Raw genomic sequence first — 26,795 nt, forward strand, 5'->3', positions numbered from 1 at the left:
GAAGTCACAGATGTTGTGCTCCTGAGGGGACCACCATGAATTGCTTATGGATTGTTTATTTGCATAAAACTATTCTTTCGACTTTTACCAGCCCTCCTCAAATTAAACAGACCATAGTAACTTCTACAGATATTAAGATTGTGTTTTTCAGCTATTTACAAAGTTGAAACGCTCTCTTCCTTGGCCTCTTAGCTTTCCATATGCAACTAATTTTGCTGTAGAAATTCTCGCCACTTTAATATTCTTAAATCCTGGATCTAAGGAAAACTCTTGAAAAAAAACCTAAGACTTTTGGCGATGAAACCATGTGCTTAATAGTCTACTTTTTGAGTGTAATAGGACTAACTTTTCTTAAAAAAAAAGAAAAAGTTAGCATTTGGGCACTTCAAACCTCATCAACTAAATTTGATCTCAAATATTATCTGGGCTTATCTTGAAAAGGAAAATGCCAAAGGCTCAAGTGCTCTAAGACTCTGAGAGCATTTTCACTCATCAGGAGGCTGATTAAGCTTATTATTTGCTGTCCAAAAAGCTTCAGGTACTTATTGACCTGAACTAAACTTGAAAACAGTTAAGGGAGAAAAGGAATGTACTCCTAACTGAAAACTCCAAGGAAACCAGGTCACCAAAGTTGAGGTGGACACTTCTATGGAGTGCAAGTTAGCGAGGTGAGCTTTTCTGCACAAGCATCTGTGGCCTGGGATAGCACATTTCCCATCATCCCTTGAGACTGGTGGATACCCAATACCACATTTACAGAAGCTCAGAAATGTTTTCACACCTGGTTAAGTGTCCATATTTCCTTGCATCCAAACAAGAAGTGGGTTTTATACATATCTTTTCACTTAAATATTTGAACTCTCAGGAGAACCATCCAGTGATCTGGTTCTAGACTTGCTCAGCTTCGAAGCTCAGGTTTATTTAGTACCCACAAAGGATCCCAATGCTTGCCAAGAAAAACAGCACAGCAGCTGCATCTTTGCTAGGGTGATGCTAGCTTTAAAATATTATTCTAAAATTACTGCATATGGAAAGACATAGAACCTTAGTCCACACTGATACTTTTAATTAGGGTTAATTTGTTAAACATTTCCCCCACCCCAATCTTCACTTTCTCGTTCCATTGGCTATGTATTTCCCCAATTTATTAAATTTTCAAATTTATTTTAAATAAATCACTTATATTTTTTCTACAAAATTCGAAATGTTCTGTATTTACCAGAGGAAAAAAAGCTATTTATTAATTTTCAACTTTATTCGCTATTGGGTATTGATTGTAGAAATTATAATTAAGCTCAGTGTTGTAATTAGTCAAGAGAGCCTGTTTTGTCAAAAAAAAAAAAAAGGGGTGGGGAGAGTCATATCATAAACACCTGAGGCTGGTATAAATTCCTATAGTTCAGTCTTACTAATACCTGTTTTGGGGCGTTAAGCTAGGGAAGGCAATGGATGGTAGTGGCGGGGCGGGGGGGGGGGACATTTAAAGAATATGTATATCTTCTGTCACTCTGTTCAGTATCTGGTAAATGAAAAGGTATTTATTTTATTACAAAGGGCAAGTTTTCATATCTTTTCTATGAATTCAGTATTTTTCAACCCAAGAGAAAGTAGGGGATGAAATGTGGAATTTTAGCAGCCAAGACAAACAATTTTCTATGAAACAAAAATGTTTTGTGGCACTAGCAAAACTCCTCAGCTTTCCCAGAGGTTTACTGAGGGGCAGTGGGAATGAGAAGTTAAATCAACCAAGGGGTTTCTAACTTGAGATTTGGCCAGTGTTTCTTCTGTATCAAATGATTTCAATTCAGGACGTTTTCAGCGAACTATAGTATCTTCACCTAAATTATTCCATTATTTCAGCTTATTCTCAGGCTGCATGATTCAATGTGTATTTTTCTTTGCTGGGTCTTGCAGAATTGTCTTTTGGTGGAAAGGAAGTTGCTAAACAATTGCCCTTCTGCATGTGTCACCTCAAGGCTATTCATATTTTTTTTGGTCATTGTGGAGTTTTGCCCTTATATCATTTCCTTATATTTTTTTCTCTGCTCTTTTACAATAGAGCTGAAATCCCTGCATAAAACCAGAGATTTCGGTGCACGGTAACCCTCTTCTTTAGGGCATGTACATCTCTGTAATATAAACATAAATAAATAATCTGGACCATCCCAAAGTCAAAGAAGAGTTCAGAAGAGCAGAGATCTCACTTGCAGTCAGAATCCCAATTTTCTCTGCACTATGATTATGGAGTACTTAGAGATAAAGATGGAAAGAAACGGGAATGAAAACTGTAGCTTCTTTCAGAAATTTGTGTCCTTGTATCCAAAGGTCTATGGGGGAATTGCCAACAATTTATATTCCAGGCAAAGAAAGCATCTTGCCTTGTTCCATTGAACAACTCCCATTTAAGAAGAGGAGAAAGGACATCCTTACTTTACTCTATTTGCATAATCTAGGGCAGACATGAGGTCTCTGTTTATCTCAATTCTTCCTTGCTACTACACTATTTCTCTCATCCCAGATCAGAAAACACTTGTGATTCTCACCCCTCTGGTTTTGCTATACCCATTTTTCCTTTACTATGTGTCTGTGGAATTATTGGAAATATTCTGAGAAGCAATTGTTTGCCCTTATTTCCTTTATTATATCACCCACACATAGAGCCTTTTCTCTGAGGAATTCGGGACCACATGCCACAATTAAAGGACTTAATTTGGAGCTCAGTTATGCCTTGCTGGTTCAGCGATCTGTGAGCTGAATTATTGAGACCTGCCGATGACCTGACAAGGAGAAAGCCAAGCAGAGCAATTGGAAACAGTAAGAAGCTAACCGAATGTGGAAATGTTAAGATGGATTTGTGAGGGGAAAGACTTGCAAGGAGCCAAAGGGTCATTGGGAGGTCAACATGTAGTCTAGGGGCCTATTAAAAAGTTATGGGAGGAAAGGAACCCAGAAAGTTTTTGCGAAATGGCCACGGAAAGGTACAATTTAGTTGAGAGGACTGAAAAAGAATTTCCTCCTGCTGAACTATTGACAGCCAGGCTAACTGAGATATACAAAACATACCCTGGTTCTGATTTTTCATCAACAACATTTCCCTCTTTAACTGATTTCTTTATATTCAGTGTCCAGAGAACATGCACAATAGTTATAATAATAATAGTATTAGCTAGTACTAATATTATTTGTGAGGCATTTGTGTCTCAGTGGTAGGATGCTCCACTTCCATGCGGGAGCCTCAGGTTTGATCCTCAGCCAATGCACCTCATCTACAGCCACTACCTGTCTGTCAGTGGAGGCTTGCACGTTGCTATGATGCTGAACAGGTTTCAGCAGAGCTTCCAGAGCTTAACAGACTAGGAAGAAAGGCCTGGTGATCTACTTCTGAAAATCAGCCAATGAAAACCCCAGGGATCATAATGGTCTGATTTGTAACTCACTACGGGGATGACACAGAACTGGACAGCATTTCATTCTGTTGTGCATGAGGTTGTCAGAAGTTGGGGGTAACCTGATGGCAGTTAATAACAAAAACAAAATATTATTTATTAATAAGAATAATAGTAAAGTAATGTTATTAAACACTGCGGTGGACAAGAACACACATGGCTGCCCTCCTTCCTCCCAAATACCTCAAAACTGGCAGCAAATGAATAAAAAAGGAACAAAAGCAAAGGACTGAGTGGAGGCACACGACGGATCTGAAGTACCAAAAAACAAAAACAAAAACTTGGTGCCATGTAGTTGATTCCGACTTATAGCAACCCTATAGGGCAGAGTAGAACTGCCCCTATAGGGTTCCCAAAGAGTAGCTGGTGGATTCAAACTGCTGATCTTTTGGTTAGCAGTCTGAGCTCTTAACCGCTATGTCACCAGTGCTCCAATTAGAGGTACAGTATAAACAAAGTTTCTGAAGGTGGAAAGTAGAGCAAGGATTGGAAACATACTTATGCATGTGCCTTCAGAGAGAAATGATGATGAAGAGTCAATTTATCATTTCATAGGATATAGGACAGGCTCAAGAATTGACAGAAAAGGTACTTCAGATGTTTGGAAAGTCTGTTTAAGGAGCAGTTACAGACCTATCTCCCCTTTCTCACAAAGAGCTGGTTGACTACTTCTCCCAACCTCAGCTGGGAAATTCAGTGAATATATACTTACTGAATGATGCATTTCCCTATCCCAAATTCACTTCTGCTGGGTTCCCAGAACTCTGGTTTAAAAAAAAAAAAAACACTGGTAGTAGGCTTTTCTATCCCAGACTGGAGATTAAAAAATTTCTGTCTGAAAAAATTGACTAACCTAAGAAGAAAGACCTGCTAATATTGATATTTAGGGTGATCCAATGAAAGTGACTGATCCCTGTTTGATACTCTATTATAAACTCATAAGCCTCACCCAGGCACATTGAACTTATAATGAGCTCTATTTCCTTTATTTTAAAATGTGAGGAACAGCTAAGGGTCGCTAAACATCTGAGAAGAGAGTCCCACATGAAAGACAATGCAAAACAGACCAAAAGAAAGAAAATAATAATCTGGAGAAAACACAGGATAAGGATCAGAAAAAACATTTAAAAAAATATACAAATACCAATATATTAAAACAACAACAACAACAACAAAAAACCCTTCCAATGGTTGGTTGTCTTCAGGAAAACAAGATATTGAATATATAAAATAAGAAAAAAATACAACGGGAAGACTAGACAGAGCTATTACAGAAATTAAAAATAGGAAAACCAAGGTAAAATATTTAACAGAAAGACAAAAAGATAAAATTGAAAACTGCTCAGAAAATATGAGAAAAAGACAAAAAGGACTGGGCTGAATCTAGTAGGTAAGATATCTAAAAAAATAAAAATAAATCTAATTAACAAGAATTCCAGAAGGAAAGCAAAAGAGAAAGGAAGGGAAGAAATTATCAAAGATATAATTCAAGAAAATTTCCTCAAACTAAAGGACATGAGATCTTACAAGAAGTATTGGAATAATGAATTAAAAACAAAAGAAAAACAAACAAAAAAATTAAAAAGCACAAAGGCAAATTATGAAATGTCAGAACAACAAGAAAAAAGAGAAGACTCTAGCAGCTTTTGCAAATTAAAACCGAAAAATACAGTTTTAGAATGGGACCAGACTTATTAGTAGAAACATTGGAAAGTATAAAACTAATGTAGCAATACATTTAAAATTCTTAAAGAAGGAGGTGGAGCCAACATGGCGCTATAGACAGATGCACCATTCCATTCCTTTGCAGCAAAGACCTGAAAAACTAAGTAAAACAGATAAAAACATCAATATTAGAACCTTAAGCATCAAATAAAAACATAAAGAACTAGATCAAGCACTGAGTGGAAGAAGAAATTGACAGAGAACAGAAAACGAGGAGAGCTACAAAGTGGAGGTCCTCTGCTAGCTAACTCGGCACAGCATTGCTATCTTGGAGCACAGCCAGCAACGACCCAGAAAAGGAGTACAGGAAGGCAACTTCCTGGAGCTGCCAACAAGAGATAGAGCCCCCAGTAACCAGAGAAACACACTTTCCCGTGCCTTATCCTTCTGCTGTGTATCCCACCTCTACCCTATCCCAATGGGCCATGCCTCACCACTTGGCTAGAGAGAGACTGGCTTGCTGTCACCTGGGTCCACCCCACCCCCACCAGTTGGTTCCCACCTTGCCATTTTTTTCTTTTTCTATTCTTCCTATTCTTTCTCCCTCCCACCTAGCCTCTTATGCCACTTTCACCCATCCTGAAGGGCAATGCTGTACCGCTAGGCTAGAGACACCAAAAAGAGAGAAATCTGAAAAGGAAATCAGGAAAACAATACCATTTATAATAGCCTCTAAAAAAATAAAATAATTAGGAATAAATCTAAACAGAGATGTAACAGATCTATACAAATAAAACTACAAAACACTACTGCTAGAGGCCAAAAGAGACCTATATAAATGAAAAACACACCATGCTCATGGATAGGAAGGCTAAACAGTGAATATGTTAATTCTACCCAAAGCAATCTACAGATGTAATGCAATCGCAATCCTAAAGCAACAGCATTCTTTAACGAGATGAAAAAACTAATCGCGAACTTTATATGGAAAGGAAAGAGGCCAGCATAAGCAAAGAATTATTGAAAAAGAATGACAAAGCAGGAGGCCTCACACTACTTGATCTTGATCTCAGAACCTACTGTATAGCCACTGTCATCCAAACAGCCTGGTACTGGTATGACAACAGACAGATAGACCAATGGAACAGAATCAAGAACCCAGATGTAAATCCATCCACCTATGGTCAGCTGATCTTTGACAAAGACCCAAAGTCCATTAAGCGGGGAAAAGACAGTCTTTTTTAACAAATGGTGCTGGCAAAACTGGATGTCCATCTGCAAAACACTGAAACAGGACGCATACTTTATACCATACACTATAATTAACTGAAAATGCATCACAGAGCTAAAAGTAAAACCTAAAACAATAAAGATCATGGAAGAAAAAATAGGGACAATGCTAGGGGATCTAACTTATGGCATAAATATTATACAAACCATAACTAACAATGCACAGACACCAGAAGATAAACTAGATAACTGGTAACGCCTAAAAATTAAACACTCAATGCTCATCAAAAGACTTCACCAAAAGAGTAAAAAGAGAATCTACAGACAGGGAAAAAAGTTTGGCTGAGACATACCCCACGAGGGTCTAATCTAAAATCTACAGAATATTTCAACACCTCAACAACAATAAGACAAATAATCCAATCAAAAAATGAACAAAGGATATGAAGAAATGCTTCACCAAAGAAGACATTCAAGTGGCTAACAGACACATGAGGAAAGTCTCATGATTATTAGCCATTAGAGAAATGTAAATCGAAAGTATATTGAGGTACCATCTTACCACAACATTACTGGCACTAATCAAAAAAAAATGAAAATAACAAATGTTGGAGAGGTTGTAGGGAGACTGGAAAACTTATGCACTGCTGGTGGGAATGTAAAATGGTACAACCACTATGAAAAAAATATGGTGCCTCCTTAAAATGCTGAAATTAGAAATACCGCACTATCCAGCAATCCCATGCCTAGAAATATATCCTAGAGAAATATGAGCTGGCACACCAATAGACATATGCACACCCATATTCATTGCAGCATTGTTCACAATGGCTAAAAGATGGAAACAACCTAAGTGCCCATTAACAGATGAATAGATGAATAGATAAACATATCATGGTATATATAGAGAGAGAGATAATGAAATACTGCGCAAGGATAAAGAACAATAATGAATCCTTGAAACATCCGGAGGGCATTACGCTGAGTGAAATAAGTCAATCACAAAAAGACAAATAGTGTATGAGACCACTACTGTAAAAACCCAAGAAAAAGTTACATGCAGAGGAAAAAAAAAAAAAAACTTTGATGGTTATGAAGGAGGGAAGGGTTCAGGAGGGGAAATCACTAACTAGATAGTAGATAAGTTTGTTGAAGGGAAAGACAGTACACAATATAGGGGAAGTCAGCAGAACTTGACCAAGGAAAAGTCATACAAGCTTCTTGGAGAGACTGAGTTACTAGTGCTGAGGGCTGGGGACCATGATTGCGGGGGTCATCTAGGTCAATTGGCATAACATAGTTTATAAAGAAAATGTTCTACATCCAACTTTAGTGAGTGGTGTCTGGGGTATAGAAAGCTTGGCAATGGCCATCTAAGATACATGTACTAGTCCCATCCCGTCTGGAGCAAAGGAGGGTGAAGAAAACTAAATGACGGAAATATTAGTCCAAAGGACTAGTGAGTCACAGGTACCACAGCTTCCACCAGCCTGAGCCCAGGATAATTGGATGGTGCCCGGCTACCACCACTGGCCACTCTGACAGGAATCACAATAAAGGGCCCCGCTTATAAAAAAAAAAATTTTTTTTTTTTTTTTGCCCGCTTATAGTGGGAGGAAAATGTAGAATGAAATTCAAATTCATCAAGAAAAAAAAAAAAAAAAAGGCCAGACTTTTGGTCTGACAAAGACTTGGAAGAAATCCTGAGACTATGGTCCCTGGACACCCTGCTAACTCAGAACTGAAGTCCCTCCCAAGATTCACTCTTCAGCCAAAGATTAAACAAGTCTATAAAACAAACAACGACACAAGTGAGGAATGTGCTTCTTAGCTCCGTCTTGTATTCTAGACCAAACTGGCAACACCTGCCCAAGGGCAGGGACAACAAGGCAGGAAGGGGCAGGAAGGAACAAGAAAAATGGATGGGTAGAAACGTGGAGCTGGGGTGGGAAATGGAGAGTGTTGACAGGTCATGGGGATTGCAACCAATATCACAAAGGGATCTGTGTGTGAATTCTTGAATGAGAAAATAATTAGCTCTGTAAACTTTCACCTAAAGTACAATTACAAAAAAAAAAAAAAACAAACCTCCGAAAGGAAAAGTTGTGTTATCAATTCTTTATGGAGACAGATTAGCTAACAAGAATGAGAATGTTTTCAGACATGGCCAAGAGTCAAAATGCACCTTTCCTGTGGAATTTACTGAAGGCTTATTCTAGTAAAACAAGGGAGTAAATAAAGAGAAAGAAGATCAGGAAACTGTAGATCTAAAGCAAAAGAGAAGAAAAGGGAGTTCCCAGGATGATGGCCGAAGAGGAAGATGGGGAATAAAAAGAGAGAGAGAGAGAGGTGTGTGTGTTTGTGTATTGGAATAGAAAAGGCCAAAACCTAAACCCTTTGCTTTTGAATTGATTCTGACTCATAGATCCTATATGATAGAGTAGCATGGCCCTGTAGTGTTTCCAAGGAGCAGCTGGTGGATTTGAACTGCCAACATTTTGGTTAGCAGCCAAGCTATTAACCACTGCACCATCAAAACAAAAAATCAAACCTGGTGCCATTGGGTAGATTCCCACTCATAGTGACCCTATAGGACAGAGTAGAAGTGCCCCATAGGGTTTCCAAGAATCAGTTGGTGGATTTGAGCTGCTGACTTTTGGTTAGCAGCTGAACTCTTAACCACTACACAACTAGGCCACCAGAGAGTGTTAAATCCTCAGTTGTTTTAATAGTGAATTGATATATCAGGTCTAAATTTAATCATATTATTTAGAAAAATGAAAGCCAGTATTAAAAGAAACAGCTCAAAAGTTGAAAACAGCTGCTGCTCAGAAGACTCAGTAGAAAGAGGCAAAGAGATTTTGTTATACATGATAAACTTTATATTACCAGTTTACTTTTTAAATTATGTACAAATAATGATTTGATAAAAAAAGACTTCTAATGGTACACTATGCATTATGCATTCTTTTTTAATAACTTCACATGAACCATCACTTTTAACTGTCATATAATTACTGTATGAGATGTTGTGGTTGTTGTTGTTTAGGGCCCGTTGAGTAGGTCCCTACTCATAGCTACCCTGTAGGACAGAGTAGAGCTGCCCCATAGGGTTTCCAAGAAGCAGCTGGTGAATTTGAACTGCCCACATTTTGGTTTGCAGCTGAGCTCTTAATCACTGGGCCACCAGGGCTCCATTGTATGAGATAGATAGACGCCTTGTTTTCTTACTAGAAAGCTATGAGATAGATACGTTATAAAACCTCAGACAGAGAGGTTAGGAAACTTGCTCAAGATAACCTAGCTAGTAGATGTTATAGATGGCATGTGAACCCAGCTAGTTGACTCCACAGGCTATGCTTTTAATCACTACAGTATTCTACCTCTCAGACCATATTTATACAGTGGTTAGGTTGCTTGAACTTGTATAATTTGTCATATCAATATTTCATAAAAGCATGATTCACACAGATACAATAAAAATGTTTAATGACAAAGTTAAAGAACTTAAGAACAGAATTAAAAGAATATGGCTTTAGAGGGGATAGAAAAGAGGCAAGTCAAAAGTATGAGTCACTGCAAATTAGCCTAGTGCCATCCGACCAACAGGTGGGAGAGCTGGGGCTGCAAGGCAAGTCCCATGACTCAATGTCACCGTACCACACCTCTGGACTCTGGGGATAATCTGCCAAGCAGAGGCCTCAAAATAAACAGTCCTGATATTTTGTTATCCATGCTGCTGAGTGAATCTGGGAAAATAATGTGACTTTTTTGAAGTCAGGACCATGAAATTACCATAGAAATCATGCCATATCTCTGTGGATGATTTTGAATAATTAGAAATAAAATAATTATAAAGCACAGTGCTAATTCTAAGTGTATTTTAAGTGCTGAGTAAAAAAAAGAAAAAAAAAACCTTGTTTATTGACATAATCATATACACTATTTTGGGGCTGCTCATTAATGAAGTTGAGTTTTTTTATATTGGTCAACCAGAAACCAAACCCATTGCTGTTGAGTCAATTCTGGCTCCTAGCGACCCTATAGGACAGAGTAGAACTGCCCCATAGGGTTTCCAAGGCTGTAAATCTTTAAGGAAGCAGGCTGCCCTATCTTTCTCCCCAGCAGTAGCTGGTGGGTCTGAACCACCGACCTTTTGGTTAGCAGCCTATTACTTTAACCACTGCAGCACCAGGGCCCCTTTCTACTGGCTGCATCTACATAATTTGTTTTTAGTGTTAAAAAAATAAGGATCATTGCCTTGATGTTGCAGAATATTTGCTTTAAGGAGATCTTAGAGGAACTTGTATCTCCGGATGGTGCAAGTGGTTGAGGTGTCCAGCTGCTAACCGAAAGTTTAGAGGTTCGCGTTCACCCAGAGATGCCTCAGAAGAAAAGCCTGGTGACCTACTTTCAAAAAATCAGTCATTGAAAACCCTACAGGGCAGAGTTCTACTCCGACACACTTGAGGTTGCCCTGAGTAGGAATCGACTCAGCAGCAACTTTTTTTATTGTGGGGGAGGGCTCGTACACGTATCTGTCCTGTCTTTGATTTTCATAGGAAAACTTTGCAAGGTCCCATAACCGCTGAAGAATTAGTTGTTGTTGTTGTGTGCTATCTAGTCAATTCCAACTCATAGGTGCCTTATAGGACACAGTAGAATTGCCCCATAGGGTTTCCTAAGCTATAATCTTTACGGGAGCAGATCACCAGGTCTTCTCCCCCTGAAGGGCAACTGGTGGGTTTGAACACCACCCTTCTGTTAGCAGCCAAGTGCTTAACCATTACATCATAGAGAAGGGGACAGTTGCCACATGCCTTCTTCTTGGTCAGGACTTCCTACCAACTTGGGTTATCTCTTTAAGATCAGCCATGATTTTTAAAACAGTTTTATTGTGGTGAAATATACATAACAAAATATTTGCCATTTCAACCGCTTTTTCATGTGCAGTTCAGTGACATTAATTATGTTCACCACGTAGTGCAACGACCGCCACTAACAATTTCTAAATTCCTTTTTTTTTTTTTTTTTTTAAATCACCCTTAACAGAAACTGATACTCTTTAAGCAATACGTCCTCATTTCTCCCTCTCACCCACCTCTGTGACAACTAATAAACTTTAAGGGCAGCCCTGAATCTGATATTGAATTTTCAGGTTTAACGCCTAGGTAATGACCCAGTATACGCTTCTTAACCCATGGGTTCTAAGCAGGTCTAGACTTGCCCACACTCCGCACCTTCCATTCTGCATTCTCAGCATGATGGAAATTTAAACGGCAAGGGTCATGTAGAAATCAGGTTATAAAACTTCATATACTGCTGGTGCCTTTGACTCTATAAAAATTGGCTTTCATGCCCAGCTTGGATTTGGCACCAGACTTGGAGTGGCTGAACTCCAGCTTCAGAGGAGCCCTCCTGACTTCTCAATCACAAACTCACGTCAACTGAAATCTTAGAAGTGGTCATGAGCATTCTGGTTTCAATACCTGCAAGCATTTTCCTCAAGCAATTCTTTAACCAGTCTTGTAAGTCAATGAGACTAAACAGTATCAGCTGCTGGCTTAGAGTTATCTTCTCTGATGGCTGTATTAATATTTCTGTGTTCTCACCTCCTTCCCCTGGAGGCACCAGCTTGCATCACTAGAGCTATTAGTTCCACCCAAGCCTTTAGCCCAAGGCAGGCCACGGTTGTATGATGTGGAAGACAGATGTTTCTGAATCCATATTCACAAGCTTTAGACTATATCAAACACCCAAGGAAAGAGTTATTACCCCATCTCACTTATACATTCAGAATTTGGGTTCATCTAAAGTGTGAGACACAGAAAAGCTACCCGCCCATGGATAACAGAGTATTCTGGTTTCTTTATTTCCCTTACATTTCTCTTTTTTCTGCTTGTTGCTCCATTTTTCTTTTCTCTTTTGGGAAGAATAGCTTAAAACTGTGATGCTTGCGTTTCCTAGGATTTCTCTTTTTTTTTTAGGTGAGCTCATTTATGAGCTCAACTTTTAGATTTGTATTTTAAATGGCTTTTCTTTTAGTCTGGATTTTGGCTCTGTTTAACAAATTAAACTACAGAATTAAAATAGTAACTCAATTCACATTTAAGGATTTTTTCCAAAACAAGTATCTAAAGCAAAGACACTTCTACACATTCCTTAGTATTGACACCTGTTATATTGAAGTATTCTTTCACCAAAATTAATTTCTAGAGTTCAGTAATGAACTTTATTAGAAGTTTTCAGTACTTGAGTACTGTTTCGATATAACATTAAGAGCAAATATTTCTGAGTAGAGGAGAGAGAGGCATTAATGGAGACTCTTGGATCATTTATCTTTTGATTTAGGGTTGAAATGGTTTGGGTGAGACCCAGAGTAGAAAATAGAATTTTGGTTCAGTCATTCTTTGATTATTCTCCTCCTTGTCTTGGCTCCCCAACTCTCTTTGCAGAAACATACAAAGGCTGATTTTATGGATGGAGAGGGTATGTGTTTAAGTCAGCCTCCAGTAGAGTTAGTTTTATACGCAGTTACTCACAAAGATCATAAAATTTGTTATTGAGAGGTTATTTTTCAAAATACATCACTTCTGTCACTTATCTAGTTTCTCTGCTTATGGCAACCTCACTTCCTATTAGTTCAAGTGTATTCACTTAAACACAGGCTTGGGGAGAAATTTGTGGTTTTCGAAGATCCATCTCTTGACCTATTACCGCTAAATGTTTTTATTAAGTCTTCCCACTGATGCCTGTTTCTGATTTCCACTTTTTCTAGTTGAGAGAACATTGATACAACTTTAACAGAGAAACAAGGATGGCTGTAACAACCCTTTCAAGGATTAATTATTACTTTCTTCCTTGGAATTTTTTGGTGATGTGCCTTTTTTCACTAATGGAATGGATGCTGAATCATCATTTGTTGTTAGTTTTCTATTATGTGAAAAAATGGAGTGCCAATTGAAAGTGGGCCATATTGGTACCATGTTCCACGAAATAGATCACAAATGTGGCGCATAGCAGTTCCATGGCCCAGGAAGTATATAAAAAGTGTTATGAGGGAGGTGAGCACTTTATAAAAGATGCCATCAGGGAGGTAACTAATGCAGGTGGGCTGTATCTGTCCCATATTCCATGAAGCACATCACACATGTGGTACATATCGGTACCATGGCTCAGAAACTGCATCACAAGCTATTTTCACCCCAAAATAACTCATTTACTTGAATATTTCTGAATGTCAGTAATCGTTCTTTCCCAATAATCCAAAGGAAATAGTAAACATACTTGCAAGCCTTATCTCACTGTACAGAAGCCAAAACACACAAAAATTTCACACAATCACTCCTTTGGGAAGCGACCCCTCATATGAATGGCTCTCAACATTCAAATGTGGCACAGATCAACTTTCTGGTGTTTTAGGCAGTTGCACCAGTATCCACCAGGATGCCAGAACATACTAAAGTGGCTCAAATGTCTGCCAGTATACCTCCAGGGGCAGAAAATGTGAGTGGTAGTTAAATCAACCTGTACACATGGAAGAGTCAAGGTAAAAGACTCCACCTTTCTTCCTGTTAAATAACTGTTCTTTACCTTTGCCATCATTTAGAGCTATACCTTATTGCATCATGATTCTCTAATGAAGCCAGGAAGTTTTGTCACCAAAGGTCATGGTCATAAACAGGAAGGACAGTATGTTTACTATCATTCAATGTGTTGTTGTTGTTAGGTGTTGTCAAATCAGTTCTGAACCGTAGTGACCCTGTGTATAACAGAATGAATCGTTGTTTGGTCTTCCACCATCCACACAAGAGTAAGTATGTTTGAACCCACTGTTGTAGCCACTGTGTCAATCCATCTCATCCAAGGTCTTCCTCTTTTTTGCTGACCCTCTACTTTACCAAGAATGATGTCCTTCTCCAGGGCCTGCTCCCTGCTGATAACCTGTCCAAACTATGTGAAATAAAATCTCGCTGTCCTTGCTTCTAAGGAGCATTCTGGTGTACGTCTCCTAGATAAATTTGTTTGTTCTTCCGGCAGTCCATGATAAGTTCAATTTTCTTTGCCAACACCATAATTCAAATGCATCAATTCTTCCTTGGTCTTCCTTTTTATTGTCCAGCTTTCGCATGCATATGAGGTAATTGAAAATACCATGGCTTGAGTCAGGCGCACCTTAGTCCCCAAAGTGACATCTTTGTTTTTCAACACTGTTTTTTTTTTTTTTTTTCAACATTGACTTCTTGACTGCTGCTTCCATGGGCACTGATTGTTGATCCAAGTGAAATGAAATCCTTGATAATTTCAATCTTTTCTCCATTTAACATGATGGTGATTATTGGTTCAGTTGTGAGGATTTTTGTGTTCTGTATGTTGAGAGGTAATCCATACTTCAGTGTGTTAGGGACATACATCTAGCCCCATTGCCAGAGGGAAAGGGCTCAAACAAATCTCGATCTTTATGTACAAATTAAATCAGTTAAATGAGCATCAAAAGCAGCCTTATGTGGACAAAGAAGGCATACAGGGCAGCCTGAGAAAGGTATGGTCAAAAGGCTATAATCTGCGTGGCTTTCTGCTTTGGCGAAGGTGGAGTGCATTTCTGTTTATGCATGTGAAGGAGTGGGGATGTATCACCTGATCATATACAACATATGTATTTCTACCTCATCTCCATTTCCAAGGGGGAATTAGATGGGATATAGGCAAAAATGAAGGGGAGGAAATAGACAATGAAACAAGGGCAAAGGAATTGGGCCTTGATTGTTTAAAACCCCTGGAGGGGAGCTTGGTTCTGGTACGGCTCCCTAATACTCTCTCATCTTTATTCCCACAGCACTCAAGATGTTTTTTCTGCTCCTTTTCCGTTGCTACCTCCCATTCTTCCATCTGTATTTTCCTTGGAACAAAGTGCAAGTCCTTAACATTATGCACAAGACCCTTCATGATTTGGCTTCTGCTTATCTCCAGCCAACAATTCCCACATTGCACTCTAGTTCTAGTCACACCCAACTGTTTTTCAGTTCTCCCTCCAATGAGCCCTCTCTCATGTCAAAGTTCTTACATGTCCTTCATTTGTCTTCCCTTCCAGAGACCAGTGTCAAACCAGCTGCATGGGTTTCACCTGGGAAAGCTTTTAAATATGAGATCCTCCCTTAGATATTTTGATTCAAAAGATCTGGAGAGAGATTCTGGAACGCGTAGTTTCAAAGGCTTCCCTGGAAATTCTGAAGAGCAGCCAAGATTGGGAACCGTGTGCAGACGTCACGTTCTAGAAAGCTTTCCCTGATTTGCCCCTCCGGTTCAAACTGGACTACAGATGCCTTTGATTGCATGTCTCTTCAATAATGTCCATTCCATGAGGGCAGTTATACTTTCTGCCTTAGAAGTGGTTCACAAAATATTTTTTGAATTGAATTGAAACTGAAAAATATTTCCTATTTTTTTTTCCTTTCCTGCTCTGGCTAAAACAAAAACAAATTTATTTTAATCTCGTTTTTATTTTGTTTGTTTTTAGAGAAACAGTATTTAACAAAAATAAGACACCAGAGAAATTAAAAAAAAAAAAAAACCCAGAGAAATTACAAAGTTACAAAACATTTCTTACAAAGACTGGTACCATTGGTTCTTGGTTGGTGTTCAAATGTGAATGATGCTAAGCCCAACCTCCCTTAAGAATAAGAATAAGAATTTTAAGGGAGGATGGACTTAGCATCATTCACATTTGAACACCAACCAAGAACCAATGCTACCAGTCTTTGGTAAGACTTATACCAAGGAATTTCCTACCTCTTGTTTTATCAAACTTTTATTCTGAGATGTAGAGAGCATAGTTATTTTTTTCAGTAAGAAGCCTCACTTGTTTGATTTCCTTGTTTCCTCCAATCTCTCTCTCAATCTCTCAACCTCTCTTGCTCTCAAACTTTCTCTCTCTCTCACACACACATACACACACACAAAATTTTCCAACAGATTCTGCTATAATTGAAAAACAGTAGCTGATCATTGTGGAGTACTCAAGACTGCAAGCTTCCATAACCTTCCTTTGCTCATGAGCTGTCCCCATTTTTGGAATGCCTTTGCTTCTGGAACTACGTGAGGTAAGTTCATTTCATGGATGCTGAGAGAGCCAGTGCCCCGGTACTGACTCTTGCATCTCAACAAATAAGATGACACAGTTTTAAGCTATCAGTTGTTATTTTTGTTGATGCAGATGCTATTATCTGATTTAAACTATGAAAGGATGATTTTGTTTCTGCCCTAGAGGCTCAAAAGAAAAGAAAAGAAAAAAACATTAGCACCATTTTGAAAAGGAAAACATCCAATAATTAAATATACTTTCCCAGAGAGATCAGGAGCAGATGTTCTGTCTCTTTCACAGAGTGGGAGGGTGTGGATACTTAGGGGAGCTGTACCCAGAGCATGTTTCATAATCTTAAAAAGTCAAGGGGTTGGAAGAAAGTCCCTAAACATGGGAGGTCTGGTTGGGGTACATTCATATTTGTGCAGCAAAACAAAAGGGAATTTACCACACTTTTTTGGCAATCATATAATTTGGAATTTTTCCCCAAACTTACAAGATGTGAAAGATTGTTATTATCACAAATTAGTTTTTGAAACTGAAACAAAACAAAACAAAACAAAACTTTTTTACTTTTTGAGAGCAAAGTTTCTTGCTGTGGTTTTCATAACAGCTTACCATGAGCAAAAAAAGAAACCAAAAAAATCAGGCCATACGAGAAGTGAAATCAACTTTGGAGAAAAAAAACATGAACCATGGTAGGTGGGAAAAGAAGGCAAGTTCTTTTTCTTCTACATCATATGAAGTGATACTCAGACATGTAAGACTATCAGAATCACCAAGGGAGCTTCTTTCAAACTCCCCAGGCCTGGGCACTGTTGAGTCAAATGCAATACATTTCTCTTCCTAAGGTCTTCTAATTATATGAATCCTTGAGATCCATCTCCTCCCTCAGTCTCATCTCATGAGCCCCACATCACACTGCCAGTTCGCTTAGTGATGGAACTCATTCACATTTAGTAATCACTGATTTCATGCCCTCTGTTGCTCTTGATTTTTTTAGCAAATCCACAATTCTCCTGGTAATTGAGCAACCATCTTCCTCTTCCTCTCCCCATCTTCTACAAAAGGATCTGAATCTCCTGGGAATGGCAGACGTAAGTTGACAAGCCTCCTGAGATGATTCCAATATACTCTCTCCTTGCCACCTAGGACCCCTATTTCTCAATTTAGAGCCCGGGGAATAAGATATAAACTCTTGTGAGAAGTACTATTTCGATGTTTCTGTTAGGGGGAGGATGACCTGATTTCCTGATACACTGTCATATGGCCATCCTCTCAAAGTGCTCCGTGACACTGGCCATGGTAGGACAGATCCACCTCTGCAGGTGAGGACAACCACTTTTTATTTCCTAAGACATTTGCTTTGGAGTATGAGCTGCTTGTTTTGTGCACTCTATTCATGATTAAATTCCTTTTTAATCATTTATAATTTTATTCGTTTCTGATCTATCAGTGAAATATCGGCATGCATGAATCCTTCTGAGACTGAAATGAATCTTCATATTTATGCAGTTTCTCTGAGTTAGAAGGAACATGAGGTAGTATCTCCCACAATTTTTCAGTAATTCATTTTACGATCTCCTAGCCCGAATGCTCCTTAGGAGCAAAGATGGCGAGGCTACCTCTTGCTTACTTTTGACTCGTCATCAGGAAAGACCGATCACTGGAAAAGGATGTTATGTCTGGTAAAGTAGAGGGCCAGTGAAAATGAGGGAAACCCCCAATGTGATGGACTAACACAATAGCTGCAACAACGGGTTCAACATTTCAATGACTGTGAAAGGAGATTCAGGACCAGTCAAAGTTTTGTTCTGTTCTATGTAAGATCATTGTGAGTTGGAGCCAGCTTGATGGCTACTAACAACAATATCAGTCACTGCTGGTATATTTAAAAAAATCAGGCACTGTTACCTCACATGGAAGTGTATTTTGTTTTTGGAAAGTGCACTATTAAGCCAAATAAAATTTGTTTCTTTCATTAACATCTTCCATTTATATGAATGTTAGAGATCCCACCTCCTCCCTTAGTCACATATCATGAACCCAAAATCAGACTGTCAGTTTGCTTAGGGATGGAACACATTCGTATTTAGTAAGAATGACTGCTATCATGCCTTCTGTTGAGCTTGATTTTTCAGCAGATCCACAATTCTCCCATTAATTGAACAACTATTTTGGTGTTATTCATGTGGCCTTCCTGTGGCAGTCATGGCAGGTAATGGAAACAGCAAGCCTTCCCTGATCCTTAGCCAGCTCAAGGTAGAACTTCAAAGAGCAGCTGTATTGGTTCTAGATTACCTTTATGTGGCAGCCCAGAAGTCCTGGCTACAACCCTAACTTCTCATTACGCTATGTCATACTAAATCAAACCGGTAGTCAGACCTGTGAAAAAAATTGTGACAGTTGGACGTTTGGTATTATATAGAACAAGTATTCAGTTTACTGAATTTTTACTCTAGCATCTGGTGGTTTTGGCATTGCTGGGATGCAGTTTTATTTTTGTGTTCAGAATAGAATGGGTTTCTGGGGTCATTTCTCACACTTCTGCTCCAGAAATTTGTGCACTTGGTAAATACATCTTTACTGCTAAGACTAAACTTGCTTTCCTGTTAAAAATGTAGGTCTCGTATCTCTTTTCTAAAATCCTGGCCTTCTTAAGAACCCTAGTGTGGTTTCTCTGTCTTTGCTGAAGTTTACAATGTTGTATCATTTAAATACTTACTTTGCATTTTATTTACTTTCTTCTCCATCCCGAAATACAGATTTTAGAGGCTCTCTCTTCTGCAGTTCCTGCCAAAATTCACTGTGTTTGAGATTGATGAGCTTCTTGATAAAAAGATGTCATGTTGAGGCTCCATAGCCTGTGTCCCGGGAGACACTGCGTGGCTTGAATTCAAGGCTAAACCAGGACATGGTTATTCTTGAAGTGGCTCCCATGTGTTCCATGTGACTAACCCAGAAGGCACTCAAAAAGGAATTTTCGTTCTCTTGAACTAAAGAGGAAGTGACCTAAAACTCCCATTTGTCTACATCATGGTGTTAGAGCAAGAACCCAGAAAGAGGCAGCAAAAGACCCAGGACTTACGGCTCTGAGCAAGTCACTTACCCCTGGGAGCCTGTGGTTCACTCACTCACTCACTGTGATCATTGACATTGCGCGTCAACTTAGCTGGGCCATGATTCTTAGTTGTTTGGGAGCTACGAGTTGTTTGGCAGTCATATAATGATGTAATCACTTCCAGGATGAGATCTGATATGATGTGATCACTTCCATGATGGGATCTGCTGCCAGCCAATTGAAAGGGAGTTTCCTTGGTGGTACGACCTGCATCCAATATAGGAGGACTTTCTGGCCAGGAGTTTGGGCTTTTGCTTGCTCTGGATCCTGCAACTGGCTCCTGTTCATCTGACTTCCAGTTCTTGGAACTTGACCTAGCAGCTTACTTGTTGACATTGGAATTCATCAACCTCCACGGTCTGTGAGCCAGTGGCCTGCTGTCTGGGATTTGTTGGCCTCACAGCCTGGGAGCCAGAGGGCTGCTGTCTGACCTGCTGATCTTGGGTTCACCGGCCCCTGCAGCTACATGAGTCAGGATAAGCCTCCATCCTAATTCATGGACTTGGGACTTTCCAGCCTCTACAACCATGTGAGCCATTTCCTTGATATAAAACTCTCTCTCTCTCTAGATGTTTCAATGATTTTGCTTCTCTAGAGAACCCAGCCTAACACGCTCATTCACTCACTCACCAAGTGTCTGTGGAGTACTTGTGAGTGCTGGGATAGAGTCCTGGCCCTTATTGAGCTTTCATTCTAATGGGGAAACACAAACAATAAACAGGAACAGATTAAAAAATTAATAAATAAATGAGGTGATTGCAGATCATGTTAAGTGTCAGGGAGAAAATAGAGAGGATAAAGGAATTGAAAGTAATAGGATGAAAGAAGATGGGTGGCTTGGACAGGCCCTTTTGAGGAAGCAACATTTGAAGAAGGATCTGAGTGCTGGGAAGTCATGAGCCATGGAAAATTCCAGTGGAAGAGTGTCCCAGGCAGAGAGAATGTCACGGTGTAAAGGCCTTGAACTGGGAACGTGCTTGGTGTGAGCCTAGAGTGGAAAGAAGGCCTATGTGTCTGGAACAGAATGAGCGAGTGGTGGGTGTGGGGAAGTAGGAAGCAAAGCAAGGTGGAGGGGGAAGGACCTTAGGGGGTGAGGGCAGAGAGTTGGGCTCTGTGGTCCATGATCATGTGGTCCATGATCATGAGGGCCTCATCAGTTATAACAAAGAATTTGAGTTTTTCTACGTCCGATGGGAAGACTTTGATAAGGGGTGTGCTTGTGTGTCAGCGTGCTTGAACATGCATGTGTGCACATCTGTGTGTTTCAGATCCTAATCTGCAAAATATAGAATGAAATGTTTGCATAGAGTAGAGTGAAAAGCTTAAGATAAAGGAATGAAGGTCTTAAACTAGAATTACAGACATTTAAGATGATTAGCAGATAGGCCTTTCTCCTGACTCTCCTCCCCTCCTCCAATTTTGATAAGCCTCAGGAATGGTAAAGGCTTCTTCTTCTCCATTCCTGATGCTTTTCTTCCTGTGAAAGGAGCTCAATTAGTGAACACCAGGCCTTCCCCCACGCCTGTCCCGGTTAGGAGGAAAATCTGGGATGCTCAAAAGTGGCATCATTAAAAAGCCCTAAACGTTCAATATTTATTGAGTATCTGCTCTGTGCCAGGCATGATGCTCGCTGTCAAAGATTGTTGGTGTTGATAGTTGCTGTTGAGTCATCTCTGACTCATAGCTACCTCGTGTATTACAGAACGAAACATTGCCTGGTCCTGTATTGTCGTGGATTGAATTGTGTTTCCCCAAAATGTGTCAACTTGATTAGGCCATGATTCCCAGTATTGTGTGGTTGTCCTCCATTTTCTGACTGTAATTTTATGTTAAAGAGGATTAGGGTGGGATTGTAACACCCTTGGTAAGGTCACTTGCTAAGGTCCCTGATCTCATGTAAAGGAAGTTCCCCTGGAGTGTGGCCTGCACCACCTTTTATCTCACAAAAGATAAAAGGAAAGGAAAGCAAGCAGAGAGGGAGGACCTCATACTGCCATAAAAGCAGCACCAGGAGCAGAGCGTGTCCTTTGGATCCAGGGTCCCTGTGGGTGGAGAAGCTTCTAGTCTGGAGGAAGATTAATGTGAAGGCTGGCAGAGAAAGAGAGTCTTCCCCTGGAGCTGAGGCCTTGAATTTGGACTTTTAGCCTACTTTACTGTGAAGAATTAAATTTCTGTTTGTTAAAGCCATCCAGTTGTGGCATTTCTGTTATAGCAGCACTAGATGACTAAGACATGCATCATCTTCATGATCATTGGTATTTTTGAGCCCATTGCTGCAGCTACTGTGTCAGTCCATCTCATGGAGGGTTTCTCTCATTGCTGCTGACCCTCTCTTTGACCAAATATGATGCCTTCTCTAGCGATTGGCCTTTCTTGATTATGTGTCCAAAGTAAGTGAGTAGAAATCTCTCATCCTTTCTTCCAGGGAACATTGTGGTTGTATTTCTTCCAAGACTGACTTGTTTATTGCTACCAAGAATACAGCAGTGAAATCAGACATGGTCCCTCTCCTTAAGGAACACACAGTCTAAAAGGGTTTGGGCAAGTCCCAAAGCAGTGCCAACAGTATGTAAGATAAAGGTCTAGAGTCTTTGGGAAACATAAAGAAGGGGTGGGAGGTGTCATTTTCCTAAACTAAAATGTCTCCAGAACATTGATCTCGCCTGCTTTACAGGTTGTTTTAGCAAAGAGGGCTTTGCCCTGGGATGAAAATCTAGAAACCAGTATCTAGGGTATATTCTGGTGTCTTTTGCTGCCTTTGTTTTGGAAATGAGCCAAAGATTTCCCTCAATTTTTTGAACTTGCGTTAATCTAAATATGATTTGTTTTTGCTGTGCGAATGATTATATGGCTCTATAATCATTTGCATGTAGAGTGGTGAAAAATGGAAATCTGTTACCCATTATCATGTAAATCCTATGTTTCGATATTTTCAGTGTCACTATACTTATAAGTTTTTTAAGTGTCTTTTCTTTCAGCTGTTGGGGAGAGTAGATTGTCATATCACCAAGTGAATTTTTTTTTTTTTTTTAACTTCAGGTTAATAAATCTAAAGTTTGCAGAGAGCTGCATTTGGATATTCTACCCTTGTTAAATGTGTGCTGATGGAAGGGGAGAATCCTAAGCCAGTGGCAGATGCTGCTGACAGGGCAGGCCCAGTAGAGGGGTGTGTGGAAGACACCAAGGCAGCAGCGGAATGGGCTCAAAGACAACCCGCTCCTCTGAGAAGGTTTGCATTTAAAATTGCCCTATTATGAATTGAGAGATGGCTCACCAAGGGAGATTTGGGGAAATGGAGAATGAATAACTGCTGTTCTCAACAGAAACAATTCCTGGAAGTAGGAGCCGATGAACAGTTAGGTGGAGAAATGGATGACTAAGTGTGTATTTCTCCAAATGGATGGGCTGCCCTATGTCTTTATTAATGACTGATGGGCTAGCTGTCTTATCTGAATTCATGAGAGATTAAGTTCAGGTGGGAAAGGGATAAAGACTGAGAGCTGGTTTCAAAAACAAAAGGTATGGGCTTTTAAGGTGACCTTATTTCTTTGCAGCGGTACACAGACCAGTTCTGATATCAAGGGCTTCAGGCAGCCTTTGCAAAGTATTTGTTGGTATGAGAACCAGCAGGAATCCATGTTGGGTCTATCATGACAAATACTTCCATCCTTGTTGTTCAGAGAAAAGGAAAAGATAAAGTGTTGGTCCACGGGGCTGTCTTTAAATATACCAATTCCTTATAAGTCCGTGAGGTATTCAAGGTTAGCATATTAGCCATTTTTGATGTTTTTATTGCCATCACGTCATTTCCAATTCATGGTGACCTTATATATAACAGAATAAAACATTGCCCAGTCCTGCGCCATCTTCAAGATCCTTGGTAAGTCTGAGTTCATTGATGGAACTGTTGTGTAGAGCCTTTCATCCTAGAGGGCTCATCTTTCAGCACTATACTGGGCAATATTCCATTGTGAATATGGGTTTTTAATGGATTATTTTTAGAGGTAGAAGAACAGGCCTTTCTTCCTTGTCTGTCTTAGTCTTGAAGCTCTGCTGAAAACTGTCCAGCATGGGTGTGCCTGCCAGTGTTTGAAAATACCAATGGCATAGTTCCCAGCATTGTAGAAACTCGCAAGCCACCACAGTATGACAAACTCCCAGATGGGTGATGTTATCAGCCACAGAGGCTGGGTTAAACTCTGGTGACAACCAACTCCCAAATCTCAGTATTTAAAAAACAAAAAAAGGTGTATTTCCTATTCATGCACTTGTCCATTTTCTTTTCTGCATTGTGGTATCTCTATGACCCAGTCTGACAGAATAACCACTAGCTAAGAAATTGCTGGTCAGTGTGGGCAGAGGAACAAAAGAGAGTGGAAAATTGCATGTTGGCTCTTAAAGCTTCCACCTGGGAGTGACACATGTCACTGTCACCCCCTTTAATGGCCAAAGCAAATCACATGGCCACACCCAACTTTAAGAGGGTGAGAAATTGCCATCCTACCATGTGCTCAGATGCAAAGCCAGAAAAATTTGGTAGAAGTGCTAATGACTATCACAGCTATAAATGATGTACATAAATGAACTACAGGCAGCAAGTGGCAACAAGTGCAAAACTCCAGATAACCTTTTCTAATTTCCATTGAGTGTGTGTGTGTGTGTGTGTGTGTGCGCATGCGTACACAAAAGTAAAGACTAGAGCTAAGGGGTGAAGACAGAGGACTCTAAGGAGAAAAAGAAATTGATAACCTCCCTCCATCCCCAACAACTTTCTTCTGCATCCAGGTACATAACTACAATAGAATTATTTACTTTATGTTCTAAGACCCGCTATCTTATGGACTGAGAACGAATTGAGCTGAGGACAGCTTCTGGATGTGACTAAAGAGATTTTCCGAGCCAGAGAGATCAAGAAAGGGATTGAATATCTTAGTCAGGAGGTGAGAAGGCGACTGTCCCACTCAGGCCTCCAGCAGGAAGCAGGGTGGCTGGGAGAGAAATGGAATGGGTTTTCTGGGGAAGAAGCAATTCCTACCCTCTGGGTTTCTAATCTTGTGTCATGATTTTCTCTGGAGCAGAAAGAATTGGGGGAAATGAGCATATTTTCCTCACTCTTCACCCAGAGGGCAGTCCTTAAGAAAAGAGTGATCATTTTCGATACATCTTCACTGATCTACCAGTCTTTTGCATGATGATTGCTTTATTGAGATTACAAACTGCCCTTAGGTCAGGCCTGACGGGTCAGCCCCTGCCTCCCGTGCACCAGGAAGAAATTGACAGTTCGCGCATCCAGCTTCACATTAATTAATGCTTCACACGGCACTGTGCTCTTCCTTTGTCATTCACAGGTTTTTGTGAATCCTGCTGCTTACAAAAAATATAAGGCTAAATCCAAAGGCTACACTTGGGTCCAGTGAAAGAGGGAATTGGGGGGTAGAGATGACAAGTGTAATGAGATGGAAGAGCTTCAGAATTCAGTTTCCTATCAAATAATTTCGAGCTTTATGTAAGCTGCCCTTTTGCTAATAGAAGGCTCTGGAAGCCCGATGTTGGAAATGTATTAGCTATGAGTTTGCTTGCGTTCGTGGCCATAGAGGCCTCCCCAAACTTAAGATTTCCTTTCCAGAATGTCAATACAAACAGCTTATCCGGTGCAAAATCTGAGATTCATTACCTGGTGTTATGGATCGAAGTTGTGTCTCCCCAAAATATGTGTTGAAATCCTAACCTCTGTACCTGTAAATATGACTCTGTTTTGGAAATAAGGTTTCTCTTCCGTTACGTTAATGATTTCATACTAGTGTTGGGCGGATCTTCAACCTAATCACTCCTGAGTTATAAAAAGGCAGAATAAACTCCACACACACACACACACACACCCAGCACACACACATGTGTGTGCGTACACAGGGGAAGACAGACAAAACGTGAGGACTGTCTGGAAGCCAAAGACTGCTAAGGAACTGAGGAGTGCCTGGGGCCGCTGAGAAGGAAGGGACGCAGCTGGGACCATGGTTCAGACTTTCAGTCTCCAGAACTGTGAGAAAATAAGTTTCCATTCTTTAAAGTACCTGCTTGTGATGTTTGTATCACAGAGGCGCCGAGTGTCTAAGACGGAGGAAAATAGAGAAATAACCCGACACTACAAAACCACTTCTAAACGTTAGCCGCACAATAACCCAACACTACAAAACCACTTCTAAACGTTAGCCGCACACCAAAAACCCACACACAAAAACAAACTCATTGTCATCCAGTCGATTCTGACTCATAGCGACCCTATAGTCAGAGGAGAGCTGCCCCACAGGGTTTCCAGGGAACAGTTGGTGGGTTTGAACTGCTGACCTTTTGGTTAGCAGTCAAGCTCTTAACCAGTGTGCCACTAGAGCCCCCATTAGCCTCGGAGAATTTATTTTGTCAATCAGATGTTCTCATGTCCAGTGAAGAAAACTACTCTGTTATATTCATTTTCCCCACACAATTTCTTTGCTAAAATAGGAATAGCTTTGGGAAGTCTGCTTATATCAAAATTTAATGATTGCTCATTAAACAAGTTTGAATTTGGTTAATGTAGATTTCAAATATACATGAATAAATCCTAAATGATCCCTCACTAATTAGAAAGATGCTTCTGAGTTACTGGCTATAACCTAAGTCGTTCAGAATGATGAAAGCTTCAAGACAATGTTTTGTGGTTGCAATCACTAATTTGTCAGCAAATTTGAAATCATATCTATATGGTACCTGTCTTACATAATGAATCAATGTAAAAACACAAAAACATAAACTATATAACTCCTTTTGACTTTTCACCACTATATCCCCAGGACCTAGCACGCTGCTCAAAGCAGTTGTTCAGTAAACATTTGTTGACCGACCAGCTGGCAGATCGTAAGGTAGCTTTCCCACAATTAGGAAGAGATTCTGAATGCTCTTGGGTAGGCCAACAGAGCTGTTAACTTAAACAATGACCATCCAGCAACTGGTGACCTTACGATGGAAAAAAGTAAGGGAGGAAAGAAAAGAGATAAATAGAAAAAAATAAATAAATAAAGAGAAGGAGAGAAAAAGAATGGCAAGAGGCCTAGATCATGAAGCTTAGGTGCGTGCCCTTCTCTATTGCCTCAGGTAGCTTTGGGTGTCACATATACCAAGCATTGTTTGCTCAGCTTAACCTTGGAGTTAGAGCCCAGCTCCCCATCAAGGATTACCACATCTCCCTTTTCCATTTTGTTGCTGACTTGCCTCAAGT

General features: G+C 39.9%; 1 long non-coding RNA gene across 4 annotated transcripts; it reads left to right on the forward strand.

Annotated features, from left to right (window-relative positions):
• Positions 1-16,026: 16,026 nt before the first annotated feature.
• LOC111748028 (uncharacterized) lies at positions 16,027-26,494 on the forward strand. 4 transcript variants are annotated; one of them, XR_002783966.2, is made up of 5 exons: positions 16,027-16,102; positions 16,314-16,441; positions 17,426-17,519; positions 17,654-17,750; positions 17,879-26,494. It is a non-coding gene; the product is annotated as an uncharacterized LOC111748028 (long non-coding RNA). The 4 variants fall into 4 exon arrangements; XR_002783967.2 differs by having other exon boundaries at positions 17,654-18,640; positions 19,188-26,493; XR_002783965.2 differs by having other exon boundaries at positions 19,188-26,491.
• The last annotated feature ends 301 nt before the right edge of the window (positions 26,495-26,795 follow it).

This window comes from Loxodonta africana, chromosome 4 (genome assembly GCF_030014295.1).
Source record: "Loxodonta africana isolate mLoxAfr1 chromosome 4, mLoxAfr1.hap2, whole genome shotgun sequence".
NCBI classification, from domain to species: Eukaryota; Metazoa; Chordata; class Mammalia; order Proboscidea; family Elephantidae; genus Loxodonta; species Loxodonta africana.